This window comes from Triticum aestivum, chromosome 6A, assembly GCF_018294505.1.
Source record: "Triticum aestivum cultivar Chinese Spring chromosome 6A, IWGSC CS RefSeq v2.1, whole genome shotgun sequence".
Taxonomy (NCBI): Eukaryota; Viridiplantae; Streptophyta; class Magnoliopsida; order Poales; family Poaceae; genus Triticum; species Triticum aestivum.
The window spans coordinates 12,647,972-12,665,066 of record NC_057809.1 but is presented as its reverse complement, the minus strand read 5'-3'; positions in this window follow the sequence as shown (position 1 = coordinate 12,665,066).

Here is a 17,095-nt window from a genome sequence, read left to right as displayed (position 1 = left end):
GGGAGGATAGCTAGGGGGAGGGAGGATATGAAGTATGCCTATTCTAATGGCGCACCACCCCTCGGCGCGCCATTAGAATTTTGTTTTAATCTAGCCCACTAACCATATCTACAACCTAACCCTATCTACAATAGAACCCACCCACTAGCCTGACTGGTCAGCATGCAGCACACACACCAGGAGGTCCTAGGTTCATTTCCCAGGCTCCCCAATATTTTTTTATGCATTTTAAATGTTGTTTTTGATATTTATTTGTGTTTGAATATGATTCAAACTTGTTTAAATCATAATAGTAATATTTTTTATAAAAACAGTAATAATTTTTTAAAATATATGTTCAAATTTGTTACTTGAAAATATCATCGGCGGCGGCGGTGGAGCGGGGGAGGGTTGCGGTGGGTCGTCGGCGGCAGTGGAGCTAGCGGGGGAGGGTGCGGGTGGGATCGAGATGGAGAGGGAATCGAGATCGAGATGGAGGGGGATCGAGATCAAGTGTCCTCATGAATTCAAAAAGTGCCCATGAAATTTAAAAATATTCATGATATCAAAAAGTGCCCATGAAATACAATCGAGAAATGAAGACTACGATTTAAATACAATCGATCTTAGCTAGCTATCTGTTCACAATCTTCTTGCCCTTCTTTTTCGCAAATGGAGTTCTTCTGTGGAACGGACGTCCTTTAGGTAGGGTGGTCCTGCTTCTTCTTGTGGTGTGTGCTGCTACTTCATCGTCGCCGTCATGTTCGATCTTCGGGTCGCCGTACTTGTCAAAGTCTTGCTCATTGGCTACTCCATCCATTCCGATGATCTTCCTTTTGCCTCTCCTCACGACAACACGACTGGGCTTTGACGGGTAGGTAATGAAGAAGCATTGGTCCACTTGGGAAGCCAGTACCCATGGCTCATTTTTCGCGGTGACGTTTGCGCCCGCGGTCTTGGATTTGGCTTCGGGTATAACCATGGTGGTGAAATACCGGTCTTCTTTTAGGACGCTCTTGGCTCATCTGACACGGAACATCGGGACCTTCTCTCCAGCGTAGCTCAGCTCCCAGATCTCCTCGATCCTTCCGTAGTATCTGTCCTTGTCGTTACCGGTGTAGGATTCCATCGTTACCCCAGAGTTCTGATAACCATCGCTCTTCATGTCCTTGTCCTCAGTGTAGAATGTGAAGCTGTTGATATCATATGCCTCATAGGTCATCAGGTTGTGCTCGGCGCCCTGTGACAAGGCGAATATGAGTTGTTCTTCCGCGGAAGAATCTTCATGTAAAGGGTACGACAGAAGCTTCTGCTTGAACCAACGCGTGAAACATGAGTTGTGCTCTTTGAGTATATCTCCGTCCGTCCTCTGTTGGCCTCGATCATTGTACGTCTTCTCAATAAAGGTTTTGTGCTCTACCACCCAAGGATCGACCACGTCTATGTGTTGTAGCGCGACTAGGTTTGCTCTTTCAAAGTCGGCGAGTCGACCCTCGAAGTCGACATGCATTTCGCGGCGACCCTCACGGCGACCCCATCCAGCGAGCCTGCCGAGGTGCCTGTTGACGGGCAGACCAACGGGGTTCTCGATGCCTAGATAATTCGTGCAGTAGGAGATGCACTCTTCAGTCAGAAAGCCCCTAGCTGTACTTCCCTCTGGACGTGACATGTTGCGAACGTATCCTTTGATGACACCATTCATCCTTTCGAACGGCATCATGTTGTGCAGGAACGTCATCCCGAGTTGGATGATATCCTCCACGATATGGACCAGCAGATGCACCATAACATCGAAGAATGCGGGCGGGAAGTACAGCTCAAGCTCGCATAGTATCACCATGATCTCTTCCTGTAGCCTTCTGAGTTGCCTCACGCCAATCGACTTCCGAGAGATGACGTCGAAAAAGTTGCATAGGCCAAATAGCGTTTCACGGACGTGCGCTTCCATGATCCCACGGATTGCAACTGGAAGTATCTGCATCATCAGCACGTGACAGTCGTGAGACTTCATCCCGCTGAACTTCTGCTTCGCTGGGTCTAGGTATCTGCTTATCTTCCACGCGTAACCGTAAGGAAGTTTTACTCCTAGGAGGCAGGTGAAAAACTGCTCGATCTCCTCCTGACTTAGAGTGAAGCACGCGGGAGGGTAGTCATTTCCGGTCTTCTTGGCCTTTTTGCCTTTGCGACGACTTTCTGTGTCCTGCTTCGCCTCATCATCATCATCATCATCATCATCATCACCATCATCATCATCATTAGCGTGAAGCTCCTGCCTGATGCCCATTGATTTCAAGTCTGCCCTTGCTTTCGGCCCATCTTTGGTCCTCTCTGGCATGTTGAGCAGGGTACCAAGCCGACTCTCGCACACGTTCTTCGTGATATGCATGACATCAAGGCTGTGAGGCACACGGTGGATCTTCCAGTACGGCAAGTCCCAGAAAACAGACCTCGTTTTCCATACCTTCAGCAGCGGCTCTGGCGCCTTTCGCTTCTTTCCTGGCTCTGGCGCCTTTTGCTTCTTTCCCGGCAGTGGGCAGTCTTCCCAATTTTTCAACAGCTCGTCTATTTCCTCGCCGCTCCTCGTACACGGGCGTTTTCGGGGTTCAGTTTCACCATCGAATAGATCCTTGCATTTCCTCCACGGGTCATCGTCGCGAAGCCACCTTCGATGTCCCATGAACACGGTTTTCGAAGACCCGGGATCTCTATCTAGCTGGCGATACGTTGTGTCATCCATGCACCTTACGCATCCAGAAAATCCGTGGACTACCTGCCCCGCGAGATATCCGTATCCGAGATAGTCGTGCACCGTCGTGAGCAGTGCGGCTCTCATAGGGAAATATTCTTTCTCTGCGGCGTCCCACGTATAGGCTGGCGTTTTCCACAGTGTGTCTAGCTCCTCCTTCAGCAGCCCCAGATACAGATTGATGTCGTTCCCTGGTTGTTTCGGCCCTTCAATTAGCATACTCATGTGAATGTACTTCCTCTTCGTGCACAACCAGGGGGGAAGGTTGTACATCCACACAAACACAGGCCAGGTGCTATGTGTGCTTCTCTGGCTGCCAAATGGATTGACTTCATCGGTGCTCGCGCCCAGCACGATGTTCCTTGGATCCTTCCCAAATTCTGGGTATTCGAAGTTCAACACTTGCCACTGGCTCGCATCCTTAGGGTGACTCGGCATCTTGTGTTTTTTATTTATCTCTGGATCATTCCCGTCATCTTCCCGCTTCTTCTCCTCCCTATCCGCGTGCCAACGTAGGAGCTTTTCTACCTTAGGGTCCGCGAAATACCGCTGCAGACGAGGAGTGATCAGAAAGTACCACACCGATTTTCGAGGAGCTTTCTTCCTCTTCTTGTATTCAAGGACAACCAAGAGCCTAAGCTTGGGGATGCCCCAGATGGCATCCCCTCTTTCGTCTTCGTTCATCGGTAACTTTACTTGGAGCTATATTTTTATTCACCACATGATATGTGTTTTGCTTGGAGCGTCATTTTATTTTGTTAGTATTTTCTTGCTGTTATTTAGATTAGTGTTTTGCATCTTTAGTTTCAATAAAAAAAGTCAAGGATAGCCTTTGCCATGCTTATTTTGCTACTATACATGTTGCTCTTTGAAAACAGAAAGTTTACAGCTGTTGCAAAAATTCTCTAGAGAAGTCTGAGAGTGGTATAATGTTTAATCTTTTTGCATATTGAGCTCTGATAAATTTACTACAGTGGGAATTTTAGTTCATAATTTTTGGAGTTAGGGAAGTATTGACACTCTTGCATTCTTTACAGACTGTACTGTTTTGGCAGATTGCTATTATAGTTGCATTGTTTGCATATGTTTGCTTGTTTAATGATTCTATTTGAGGATAGGAGTATTAAATATGCAGAGGCATTTAGTATTCAATGTTGAATAATAATTTTAGTGATTTGTTACAGTAGAAAATGATAAGGTTTTGCATTGGTTTATACTAACCTATCTCACGAGTTCTTGTTGAGATTGTTGTGAATTAAGCTTTTGATAAAAAGAGAAACCATGATAAGAGAGGAATTAAGGAGACACAAAAGTTCAAGCTTGGGGATGCCCAAGGCACCCCAAGATAATATTTCAAGAAGTCTCAAGCATCTAAGCTTGGGGATGCCCCGGTAGGCATCCCACCTTTCTTCTTCAACAACTATCGGTTAGTATCGGTTGAGCCTAAGTTTTTGTTTCTTCACATGAGTTGTGCTATCCTTGCAATGTAATTTTATTTTGTTTTGCTTGCTGCTTGAATACAATACCAAGATCTGAAATTCTTAAATGATAGAGAGTCTTCACATAGTTGCATAATTATTTCGCTACTCATTGATCTTCACTTATATCTTTTTGGAGTAGCTTTTCATTTACTCGTGTGCTTCACTTATATCCTATGAGTAAATGGTTGAATAAGTTGAATGTCACAAATCTGAAATTATATATGTTTCATTTGCTTATCCCATGGGGAGTAATGACTTCACATCTAAGAAGTAGAGGTTGTAAATTTATTGACAGTTAGCAAGCATTGTATTAGTCATTTGAACAATTCATGAAAGAATATTGAAGGAAGAGAGATTTCACATATAAATATATTATCATAGACATCTTTCATAATTGGGAGCACTCATTAAGTATGACATGCTAAAGAGTTGATGTTGGACAAGGAAGACAACGTAATGGGTTATGTTTTCTCGCATCTCAGTTAAAGTATATTGTCATGGATCATTCAAACATGTTGAGCTTGCCTTTCCCCCTCACGCTAGCCAAAATTCCTAGCACCAAGTAGAGATACTACTTGTGCTTCCAAATATCCTTAAACCCAGTTTTGCCATGAGTGTCCACCATACCTACCTATATGCGGTATTTACCTACCGTTCCAAGTAAATTTGCATGTGCCAAACTCTAAACCTTCAAATTATAATCTGTTTTGTATGCCCGAATTGCAACTAGGGGCTGTCAGTGTCTTCCATGCTAGGTGGGTTATTCTCAAGAGGAGTGGACTCCGCTCCTCATTCACGAGAAAGTGGCGGCAACCGGGATGCCCAGTCCCATGATCCAAAAAGATCAAAGCAAATCAAAATAATTAAACAAAACTCCCCCAGGATTGTTGTTAGTTGGAGGCACTCGTTGTTTCGAGCAAGCCATGGATTGATGCTTGTTGGTGGTTGGGGGAGTATAAATTTTTACCATTCTGTTTGGGAACCGCCTATAATGTATGTAGTATGGAAGATATTGGGAACTCTTGGTTGTTATGTTGACAATGAGATCATAGCTCTCAAAATTATTTATCTCTGTTTTAAAAATTGAGCTCTGGCACCTCTGAAAATCCCTGCTTCCCTCTACGAAGGGCCTATCTTTTACTTTATGCATGAGTCAAGGTGATCTTCACCTTTCCCTTTTTCATTTTATCCTTTGGCAAGCACTTCATGGTGGGGTGATCCTGATATATATATCCAATTGGATGTACGTTAGCATGAACTATTATTGTTGACATCACCCAAAGGTGAATAAGTTTGGAGGCAACATTATAAGCCCCAATCTTTCTCTGTGTCTGATTAAAACTTCATAACCACAAGTATTGCGTGAGTGTTAGCAATTGTAGAATACTATATGATAGTTGAGTATGTGGAGTTTGCTATTCCTGAAAATAAGATAAATTGCAATTGTTTTGAAGTTTGCTAGTTTTCAAGAATGTTTATGGTCTATGCCTTGATATGTGAATTGCTTGTCACTTTATCGTGAGAAGTTTTATGAGATTAACTACTGTTATGACATATAATCATGCTAGAAAAGGTGATTGAAATTATCGTTGATCAAACTTGTGCACCTCTAGCATTCACACTTCATAAATTCTTTCTTTATCATTTACCTACTCGAGGACGAGTAGGAATTAAGCTTGGGGATGCTGATACGTCTCCAACGTATCTATAATTTATGAAGCATTCATGCTATATTACTATGTGTTTTGAATGATTATGGGCTTTATTATACACTTTTATATTATTTTTGGGACTAACCTATTAACCGAAGGCCCAGCCCAGATTTCCTGTTTTATGCCTATTTCAGTATTTCGAGGAAAAGGAATATCAGACGGAGTCAAAACGGAACGAAATCAACTGGAGAAGTTATTTTTGGAAGGAAAGCCACCCAGGGAACTTGGAGTGCACGTCAGGGGAGATACGGGCTGCTCACGAGGGTGGGGGGCGTGCCCCCTGCCTCGTGGGGCCCCTGTAGCTCCACCGACGTTCTCCTTTCACCCATATATATCGTCGTACCCTAAAACTTCCAGAATAGGAGATTAGATCTGCAGTTCCGCCGCCGCAAGCCTCTGTAGCCACCAAAAACCAATCGGGACCCTGTTTCGGCACCCTGCCGGAGGGGGGAACCCTCACCGGTAGCCATCTTCATCATCTCGGCGCTCTCCATGATGAGGAGGGAGTAGTTCACCCTCGGGGCTGAGGGTATGTACCAGTAGCTATGTGTTTATCTCTCTCTCTCTCTCGTGTTCTTGATTTGGCACGATCTTGATGTATCGCGAGCTTTGCTATTATAGTTGGATCTTATGTTTCTTTCCCCCCTCTTCTCTCTCGTAATGGATTGAGTTTTCCCCTTGAAGTAATCTTATCGGATTGAGTCTTTAAAGATTTGAGAACACTTGATGTATGTCTTGCCGTGCGTATCTGTGGTGACAATGGGATATCACGTGATTCATCTTGATGTATGTTTTGGTGATCAACTTGTGGGTTCCTCCCATGAACCTATGCATAGGGGTTGGCACACGTTTTCGTCGTGATTCTCCGGTAGAAACTTTGGGGCACTCTTTGAGGTTCTATGTGTTGGTTGAGTAGATGAATTGAGATTGTGTGATGCATATTGTATAATCATGCCCACGGATACTTGAGGTGACATTGGAGTATCTAGGTGACATTAGGGTTTTGGTTGATTTGTATCTTAAGGTGTTATTCTAGTACGAACTCTAGGGCTGTTTGTGACACTTATAGGAATAGCCCAACGGATTGATTGGAAAGAATAACTTTGAGGTGGTTTCGTACCCTACCATAGTCTCTTTGTTTGTTCACCGCTATTAGTGACTTTGGAGTGACTCTTTGTTGCATGTTGAGGGATAGTTATATGATCCAATTATGTTATTATTATTGAGAGAACTTGCACTAGTGAAAGTATGAACCCTAGGCCTTGTTTCCTAGCATTGCAATACCGTTTACACTCACTTTTACCACTTGTTACCTTGCTGTTTTTATATTTTCAGTTTACAAAAACCTATATCTACCATCCATATTGCACTTGTATCACCATCTCTTCGCCGAACTAGTGCACCTATACAATTTACCATTGTATTGGGTGTGTTGGGGACACAAGAGACTCTTTGTTATTTGGTTGCAGGGTTGCTTGAGAGAGACCATCTTCATCCTACGCCTCCCACGGATTGATAAACCTTAGGTCATCCACTTGAGGGAAATTTGCTACTGTCCTACAAACCTCTGCACTTGGAGGCCCAACAACGTCTACAAGAAGAAGGTTGTGTAGTAGACATCATGGACGCCAAGTCAGCGAAGCGTGTAATATCACGGCGACTTATGGCGTTGAGGATTCCCTTGTCCGTGCAATTGTTGCAGAAGAATGAAATTGCGTCTTCCTCGCGGCAGTCCTTTATCATGTTCATAACCAGGAGGAATCTGGCCCAGTAATGATGTACTATTTCTTTGGGCTCTTGCCTTACTTGGGATAGATCGCTTATGTTCGGGTGGGTGGGTGGAATTAAATCCAAAACCTCACCCAATCTGAGACTCCGGGGCCGAGGAGTTTCCGAACTCGAAAGCTTGGATTCCTGGATGTTGTCCAATGAATCTAGCCCATTACCTGACTTTAAGTTCAGGTCTTGAGTGACGTCCCCCCGTCCGCGGGTATCCGTCTTGGAGGGATCGGGAATCCAGACATAGCTAGTCCTTAAGATAGATGAAGGGTCGCTGCACTGTCCCTCTACCACTGCAACATGATGGGTGACCTGGGGAGAGTTAATCTCTCTCAGATCGGGTTTAGGCCCAATCTGGTCGTAGTCTGTAGCGACTCCCAGGGCGGCGATGCGATCCAAGAGCTCGTTTAGGGAAGAGAGCTCCATTGGATCTAACTGCTCGGCGAGTTCCGAGTTGACATGAAGATTGCTTTTGATGACCCGAGAGGTCATCGTCGGTGCAGCAGCCGAACAGGCAGTCATAAGAAAACCACCTAGCCGGAGAGTTTGGCCGACAGCCAGAGCTCCCTTAGCAACGGTGCCGTCTTTAAATACGGGACGAGGCATCCTTCCTAATGGCGACGACACAGAGGAACTCTCAATGAAAGCACCAATGTTGGTGTCAAAACCGGCGGATCTCGGGTAGGGGGTCCCGAACTGTGCGTCTAGGCGGATGGTAACTGGAGACAAGGGACAAGATGTTTTTATCCAGGTTCGGGCCCTCTCGATGGAGGTAAAACCCTACTCCTGCTTGATTAATATTGATGATATGGGTAGTACAAGAGTAGATCTACCACGAGATCAAGGAGGCTAAACCCTACAAGCTAGCCTATGGTATGATTGTTGTTCGTCGTACGGACTAAAACCCTCCGGTTTATATAGACACCGGAGAGGGCTAGGGTTACACAGAGATGGTTACAATGGTAGAAGATCTACATATCCGTATCGCCAAGCTTGCCTTCCACGCCAAGGAAAGTCCCATCTGGACCCGGGACGAAGTCTTCAATCTTGCATCTTCATAGTCTAGGAGTCCAACCAAAGGTATAGTCCGGCTATCCGGACACCCCCTAATTCAGGACTCCCTCAAGTACCAAACCTTGTTCACCCCATGCAATCAGGTTTTTTGCAAGGCAGATCTATAGTGGAAAACTTTGTCATGGCAGCGGAGATGGTTCAAACTGCTCATAAAAGGAGACTGCCAACCATCGCCTTAAAACTGGACTTCGAGAAGGCTTTTGATTCAGTAAGTTGGGACTGCCTTTTTCAGGTTCTGGAAGCCAGAGTTTTTCCCGCAAGATGGGCACAGTGGATCAATGCACTACTATCCTTGGGCAGTTCTCAAGTGCTTCTCAATGGAGAGCTTGGGGACCCTTCTGTTGCTAAAAAAGGCTTTAGGCAAGGGGATTCCTTGTCACCGTATCTGTTTCTGCTGGTTGCTGATGTGCTTTAGATGCTTTGCTTGTACCATTCACTACAGGAATCCAGTATTTTGCCGTCTGCCACGGCGGACGGAAAAGGCACGGATGGCGGACGGCAAAGAGCTTTGCCGTCAGCGGCGGACGGCAAACAGGGACGGCAAAGACAGGGTCGGCAAACACCTTCTTTGCCGTCTGCTTTTTGCAGCGGACGGCAAAGAGGCCTTTGCCGTCAGTGGCGGACGGCAAAGAAATGGATGGCAAATAGTGGGTGTTAGCCACGTTAGGTGCTAACGAAGGCTTTGCCGTCCGCCAAACTAATGTTTTGCCGTCTGCCGACTAATAACAGACGGCAAAAATGTCCATCTACACGTTTATTAAAATCAGAGACATAAAAGGATTTTATTTATTAAAATATAGTGAACCAGCAGCCCAAGTGCACCACAGTATCCATCTACGCTTTGTTCCAACAATCGACGATGAATAAAAAAATTTCACAATACCAAATTAGTCTATTTACACAGAATAGATTTGCATTTGCTCCATCTACACAAAATTACTCTATTTACATGAACACCACATTATCCATCTACACAAAATCAGCACAAAAACCACAGTATCCACCGCCACCATGGACGCCCGAGGACCTGCCGCTGCTCCTTGAGGCAGAATATGGTGCGGCGTCAAGGGAGGGTGACGGCGCCGGGGCCGACAGAGACCTGGGGGGGACGGGGCCGAGGCCTGCGGGGGCGATAGGCGACGGGGCGTGGAGGCCGCCGGTGGCGACAGGCGACGGGGCGCGGAGGTCACCCGGGCGAAAGGCGAAGGGGCGAGAGGCGACGGGGCGCAGATGAATCAGCCGGGGGCGACGGGCGACGGGGCCGGGCCATGGCCGGCGGGCGCGATGGGGGCCAGCGAGGCCGGGGCCGGGCCATGGCCGGCGGGCGCGATGGCGGCCAGCGAAGCCGGGGCCAGGCCATGGCCGGCGGGCGCGATGGCGGCCAGCGAGGCCGGGGACTGCCGACGAGGCCGGGGACTGCCGACGAGGTGGTGGTGAGCGCTTGCGCGGGAAGTGGATCGAGAGCAGGGAGAGAGATGAGAGAGAGACGTGGTGGGGTGGGGGTGAGACGTGGATAAGGCAGACTGTGGGGTGGGGTGAGATGTGGGGCGCGTGGGTGTTTCCCTGGGGGCGCGTGCATCATGGGTGGGTTGGGTATGCGTCCGACGGAGTGATCAGCGTGCGTCTCAGATCTTGCCAATTCATCGATCTAGGTGATTGATCCGCGTGAGTGTTTCTTTGCCGTCTGCTTAACGACCCTTTGCCGTCCGCCGCGCTTTGCCGTCCGCCTTTTTTTTCTCTTTGCCGTCCGCTAGCAGACGGCAAAGAGGTGGAGCGTTAAGTTTTTTCTAAACGGGCGGGGGGTGGGGGCCACCTCTCTCTTTGCCATCAGCCAGCTGACGGCAAAGAGCCGACAGATGGCAAAGGCCTTCTTTGCCGTCAGCGGTTTCTTTGTCGTCTGCTTTTCGGTAGCTGATGGCAAAGAGCTTCTTTGCCGTCTGCTAGCAGACAGCAAAGAGCTGGCAGATGGCAAAGTAGCTGATTCCAGTAGTGATTTCAATAACAGCAGCCTCGTGCACCCCCTTGGATCTACTGTACAAGACTCCTTCCCGATTTTGTAGTACGCGGACGACACGCTTATCATCTTCCGTGGGGATATTCAGCAGGCCAGTGTGATCAAAAGCATTCTCACTGCTTTCTCAGCTTTCTCTGGGCTTAATATCAACTTCCACAAGAGCACGCTGGTACCTATCGCCGTTGACAATGGCACTGCTTCGGAGATCGCCTCTCTGCTAGGGTGCCCACTGTCCTCCTTCCCTTGCACCTACCTGGGGCTGCCCTTGTCTGTTCATAAGATCAAGCACGGTCTGCTATTGCCTGTCATTCACAAAGTCGATCGCCATCTGTCTGGCTGGTTGGCCTCCTTCCTCTCCTGGGGAGCCAGGCTTACGTTGCTCAATTCTATGCTAGCTGGCATCCCTACTTACTTCATGGCATGCTTCCTATGGCCTAAGGAGTCCCTGGACAAGCTAGATGGTCTGCTTCGGGCTTTCTTTTGGCAAGGCAAGAACACAGTGAAAGGTGGCCAGTGTTTGGTAGCTTGTGATAAAGTTACCTTGCCTAGGGCCAATGGTGGGCTAGGTGTCAGGAATCTCCAGGCACATAATCAGGCCTTGGTCTGCAAGTTTGTGTCCAAAGTCCTACAGTCATCTGACATTCCTTGTTTGTGTCCAAAGTATTGCAATATGTCCATCCCTCACAATGCCAGCACGCAAGACACTGCTATCTGGAAAGGTTTGAAGGCTTGTATCCCTCTGGTCATCTCCTCCTCGAGATATTCTCTTGGAAACGGGACTCTTGTCTCCTTCTGGCACGATCTCTGGCCCCCGGAGGGCAGGTTGAAGCTTCTGTTTCCTATCCTGTTCTCGTTCGCATGGCACCCCCACTGCTCAGTACAATCACAGTATAATGCTGGGAGCTGGGAGCTGGAACTTGTCTCTGCATCCAAACTTATCTTACTCTGCGGTACAACAACTTCAACTGCTACAACAACTCCTTGCGCCAGCATCTCTTGTCAGCTCCAGGCCTGACTCCCGTGTGCCCCTTGTTCTTGGGAAGAAGTTTGACTCGGGACTCTTCTACCGCCTGTTCACCTTCAGAGGAGTCTTTCGGAGTTTTCACGAGTGGGTTTGGGACCCAATAATCCCACTGGTGTACAGAATCTTCCTTTGGTTGCCGTTCTGGGAACGCCTCAACACTCGTGATTTCATGACCAGAAAAGGTTGGTCCGCGGTGGCTCCGTCTGCTTGCTGCGACATCTGCCCGGCCCTGGAAACTGTCCATCATATCGTGCTACGATGCCGGTACGCCAATGCTATCTGGGACAAGTTAATGCTGAACACCCTTGCTTGCAATTCTCCGGATATCCAGTCCTTCTTCCTTCAGGCGAGCGGACAGCTACGCTTCAAAAAGCAATGGCATGTCACTTTCGCGGCATCCGCTGTTGCTCTTTGGCACGCCAGGAACGATCACGTCTTTAACGGAAACTGCTGGTGTGAGCTTAAGATCAGATCCTATGCTGCCAACTTAATTGAGTTGTGGACCATGAGAGCTCGTAAACCAGCTGTTAAAACAGACATGCAAATGTGGGTTAGGATGCTTCAGGATTAGTTTCTCCGGTAGCACAGCATAACTGATCCTTCTGCTGCTTCTTTCTTTCTTTCTTCTACCCCTTTTTCTGTCGGCCACTTGCGGCCATGCACCTTGGTGCATCTAGCAAGACCCTGTAATCTGCCTTCAGGCTTATGCCTGTTTTTGAAATATAAAGTTGGCCATGAGCCATCTTTCCTTAAAAAAAAACGGTCTTGTTCCTGGGTCTAGGTGTGTGTTTAAGCCTCCTAGGTGCTAAGGTTGCAGCAGCGGCAGCGGCGTGTCATTGAGTATCAGGTCAAGGATGGTTATCTCCTTCCGCTCCTTCTTGGGTACCAGGGACGACAAGAGTCACCGGGGTGCATCGTTTGACCAAGCATTCTCTTCGCCTTGTTCCACCGTGGAGCGGAGCTTACTTGAAGAGTTCCAATACTTCCCTTTTAGTACCTGCATGATATTACTCCCATGTTCCGGCGGCATCTTCGGCACAGCATCGGCTTGTGTGAGATGAAGAAGATGGAGAATTTCTTGAGGACCAAACTGTAATTTTTTGTTTCTTTACAGACATTTTTGTAATGATTGTTTTGGAAGAAGAAGATGAGTCCTTCACAACCTTTCCCGGGACATATCTATAAATATTCAGACTTCCCAATCCCAAATCCCGCAGTTCATCATACAATCCCAAACTCCCAATCCCACGCTTGATCCGACCAGCATTCGCTCCAGTACTCCTCGAACATGCACAAGATCTCGTTGCTGTCGGACCTGGGCTTAGACGCCGGCGGAGGGTCGTCAGGCTTCTTCCGCCCTGTGGCCGACGGCTTCCCGATCACACCCATCTCCAATGGCTCACCGCACCACCGCCTCACCAAGGTCTCTGTCATCGGCGCCGGCAAGGTGGGCATGGCCATCGTGCAGACCATCCTCACCCGGAACCTCGCCGACGAGATCGCGCTCGTCAGCGCTCACCCCGACAAGCTCCGCGGCGAGGCGCTGGACCTGCAGCACGCCGCCACCTTCCTCCCCCACATAAACATTGTCTATGGCACCGATGCGGCGGTGACCAAGAACTCTGACATCGTGGTCATCACTTGCGATTTGCAGAATCCTAGATTCATGCTCGATCTTGGTATTGAAGTATGAAATCTTGCAATGGCTAAAAAAAACTCATCTGCAGTACACATGTTCCTCTGGTCTGATTAGTTTGATGTCACAACATTGCCCAAAAGATTCCAGTCCTTGGGTTAAATTTGATCATATGGCAGACAAGTGGGAGCCACTTGGGTTGAACCAGACCACACCATCCGCGAGAATCATCTTCACGCCACCCACCGGTCGTCGGTCTTTCCCCATTCCTCCGTCGTCACCGCCGCCGCCGCGCTCACCATCTCCCTCTCCGCCGCGGTGCCATGCTCTGCCTCCGAAGTTGCATCCTCGCCCATCTCCTCTCTTCTCGGGCCGCCTTTCCCGTATCCCCTCTCCACCACCTCCTATCTGCAGAAGCACCCGCCATCTCTCCAAGTGCCGGATTCGCCACCGAGGAGTACCTTGTCTCCATTTGCGGCCTCACCCGACAACAGGCCCTCAAGGCCTCTTGAAGAGCACGGACGTGATGGAATGGGCCAAGCCCAGACATATTAGCCCATAAGTCTTAACTTAAGTTCTGCATGTACCTAGTATTGATATGCGTTCGCTTCCTGTTTGATTGGAAGTCCATCCTCGATGTTTGCCGCCGCCATCTACGCTAGGTTTTCTTCGAGTATCAGACATGACGAGCCTCCATGCCGGTGACTGCCTTACTGGTGAACTGAGGTTGTTGCATGCCGGTACAGGTCTACTACCAGCCGATCCAGTTGCCCAAGATCCCCGCTTGTCGAAATCTGCGATCTTGACAGTTCAAGAATGACGCCATAACTCTAATCTAGCCTGAATCTCAAGGTATACTACAATACGGTAATTTTACATGTTTATACAAGCCATCAGTTGGAATTACCTTTTTTATCAATTGCGAGCTATATAATTGAGGGTCCGGTAATTGAATCACTGGGATCACATAAAGCACGGAGGAAGATACCACCAAATTATTCAAGTCGTTCGTTTCACCCTCTAACTATACCATTACAAATGTAAATCAATGGTATATATAGCGAACAAATAACTAAAAACGTGGTTCAGATTATTGATGACTTGTTCGATGGCCCTTGTTGACATAAATCTCTCTCCAAATTAGTAAAAGTTAATACTATTTTCAATTTGCAAAACATATTATCTGCGGTTGAATATCTATATTAAGAACAAGCATCTTTGTGTTACATCTCTTGTAGGGTAATGGTCTTTTCTTCGCCCGCCCTCTCTATGTTCAATTCCTGGCTCCGCCCCTGGCTGTAGCGCAGGTCCCAGTTCTTCTTCTCTGGGTTGGAGCCGGCCTAGATTGCTCAACGGTCGTTTATGCTCGGTTACAACCTAGAGGGCCGGTTCAGGCCAGTTTCCCAAGGAAAATGGGATTGATCAAGCGTGTTCCAAGCTGGCATACCATTTTCAATCTTTGACTTCTAATTTTTAAACTTCTATATTAAAAAAATCCAAATTAAGTTTTATATTCATATTCGTGTTTCTCGTGACCAGCACTTTCAAATAAGATCAATTTTGAATATATTCTGATGACTTAAAAAATGTTAAATTTTTAATCTTGAACCGATAAAAATCACGTATTTTGTGCCTACGGCCAAGAAAAAAATTGATTAAAAATTTAGCTCTGAAAATTGGTACAAGCGAGCAAGGAAATCAAAATTTTCAGATGCAAAATCATAAGTTTCACCATTTAGACTTGAAACTTATTGTGCCCTCGTGTTGCATTCAACTATTTCACGAATCGCGAGAGAAGTCGAGCGGTCGGGCAGCACTTGGCAGGTGCGTGCCCCGCACTCGCGTGCCTCTATAAATTTCCGATTTATACTGAGGACTCGAGGAGGGGAGGAAGGTCGTTGAGCTCTTGTAAAGGGAGCTCGCCGTACCGCCGACAATTGCACGGCGACTCGAAGCAATCCTTCGCGCCATGCAACCGCAGTCCTTGGAAATTTCGATTCTCTTCAATGTCCCAAAAGAAAGTTATTGCAAAGTTTATCTGCTCAGTGGGCCGGAACAATCTCCAAGATAGCGAAAGCAGCGAGCATTTGCCAGTGCTGCTTTTCTTTTGCACTGTATCCGCGTCAGAGGGGAAAAAAAATAAAAAATGGGGTTGTCCTTCGTGTTGCAGCCGGCTGGATTCCAGAATCCTCTATTGTGGCAATTAGAAGGGCACTAGACTTTGCGTTTTAATGGCACATCTGGACCACTTCAACTCTATCTGTTTCTTGTTAAAGATGAACAATTCTACATAAAAAAATGGAAGAACAGAACTAAGCTGAGTTGATCAATACTCCTCGTTCGTTCGGTTTATGGTGTTCGGTTCAGCGTTTCCATCGTTAGTTGTTTGTGTTGGCGTGTATCGTCGGTTTTCATCCTACATAACAAAATGGACATCACTTTTCTCTAACTTTCCTACTTTTGTTAGTACGTGTAGGCATGGCCGCATGGCCCTTGGCCCATGTACAATGCATGCCGCCCACGCTACCCAATTCACTCATGCCTCTCCTCTTAGAGTTACTCTCACTGCACTTATTTTCGTCCTCAAAAGGACTACAATCTCTCAACCTAGTTGCATCCCAATCTTGGGGTTAGTTTTACTGCCACAATGCTTAGCTACGACGGCTCTCCGACAGGCGATTATGTTGGATTGGCTCTCCAGCGCTTGATCTTTTTGTTCTAGCTCACCCCAGCGCTAGCATCACATCAATCTTCCACGTGAATCCATCACCCAAGGAGCACGATGCGACCCGATCGCACTTCGCGGAACCAGAAAGCCGGCACCACCCTCTCACGAACACAAGAGGCAAAAAACAGAGTGGTCCTTTCCCGATAACAACATAACCCACATGCGCGAGGGGTCCTATTTAGCGTGCAATGCATCGAAGGATGACCAAACCCACATGCCCCAAGACACTGGCTTCGGTTGGCTGGCCAGTCCCCCTATTGGGCCTCGACCATCCGATGAAACGAAAGTTAAAAAAACAAAGAGGAAGGAAAAGCAGGAAAATGTAAATAGGATATTTAAAATCTAAAAAATTGTTCATGAATTAAAAAACATTGTAAAATAAAAATATTAGTGAATTTATAAAATTTTACAGATTTGAAAAAATATTTGTGAATTTAGCAAAAAAAATCAAAAACTAAGAAATGTTCATGAATTCTAAAAAATGTTCCCTGCAAATGCTCATGAATTTAGAAAATGTTCTTGGATTTCAGAAATTAGTTCCCTGAATTTCAAAAATGCTCACAGGTTTTAAAAATATTCATCAGTTTAAGAAATATATATGAATTCAAAGGTTTGCCTATTGATCAGTTAGGAGTTAATAGGCCCAACCGCAGCCCACAACGAACCCACTCCCTGAGGCCACGAATGCAAAAACTACCTCGAGGCTCCACTACAAGGGAGTTTAGTAAGTTGAGAGATATCATGGAGTCGAAGTTGAGAGATACGAGATCAGCCAGTGGCCACCCCAAACAATAGTGGTAAAATATCATCGGCCAGGATGTAGAACTCCAACCGTTTTGTATTTGAGCTAGCCTACAATATAAATTTGTTCCCAGCACTAACACTCTCCACCTCACATCCAGCTAGGCTCATGGAGTGCCTG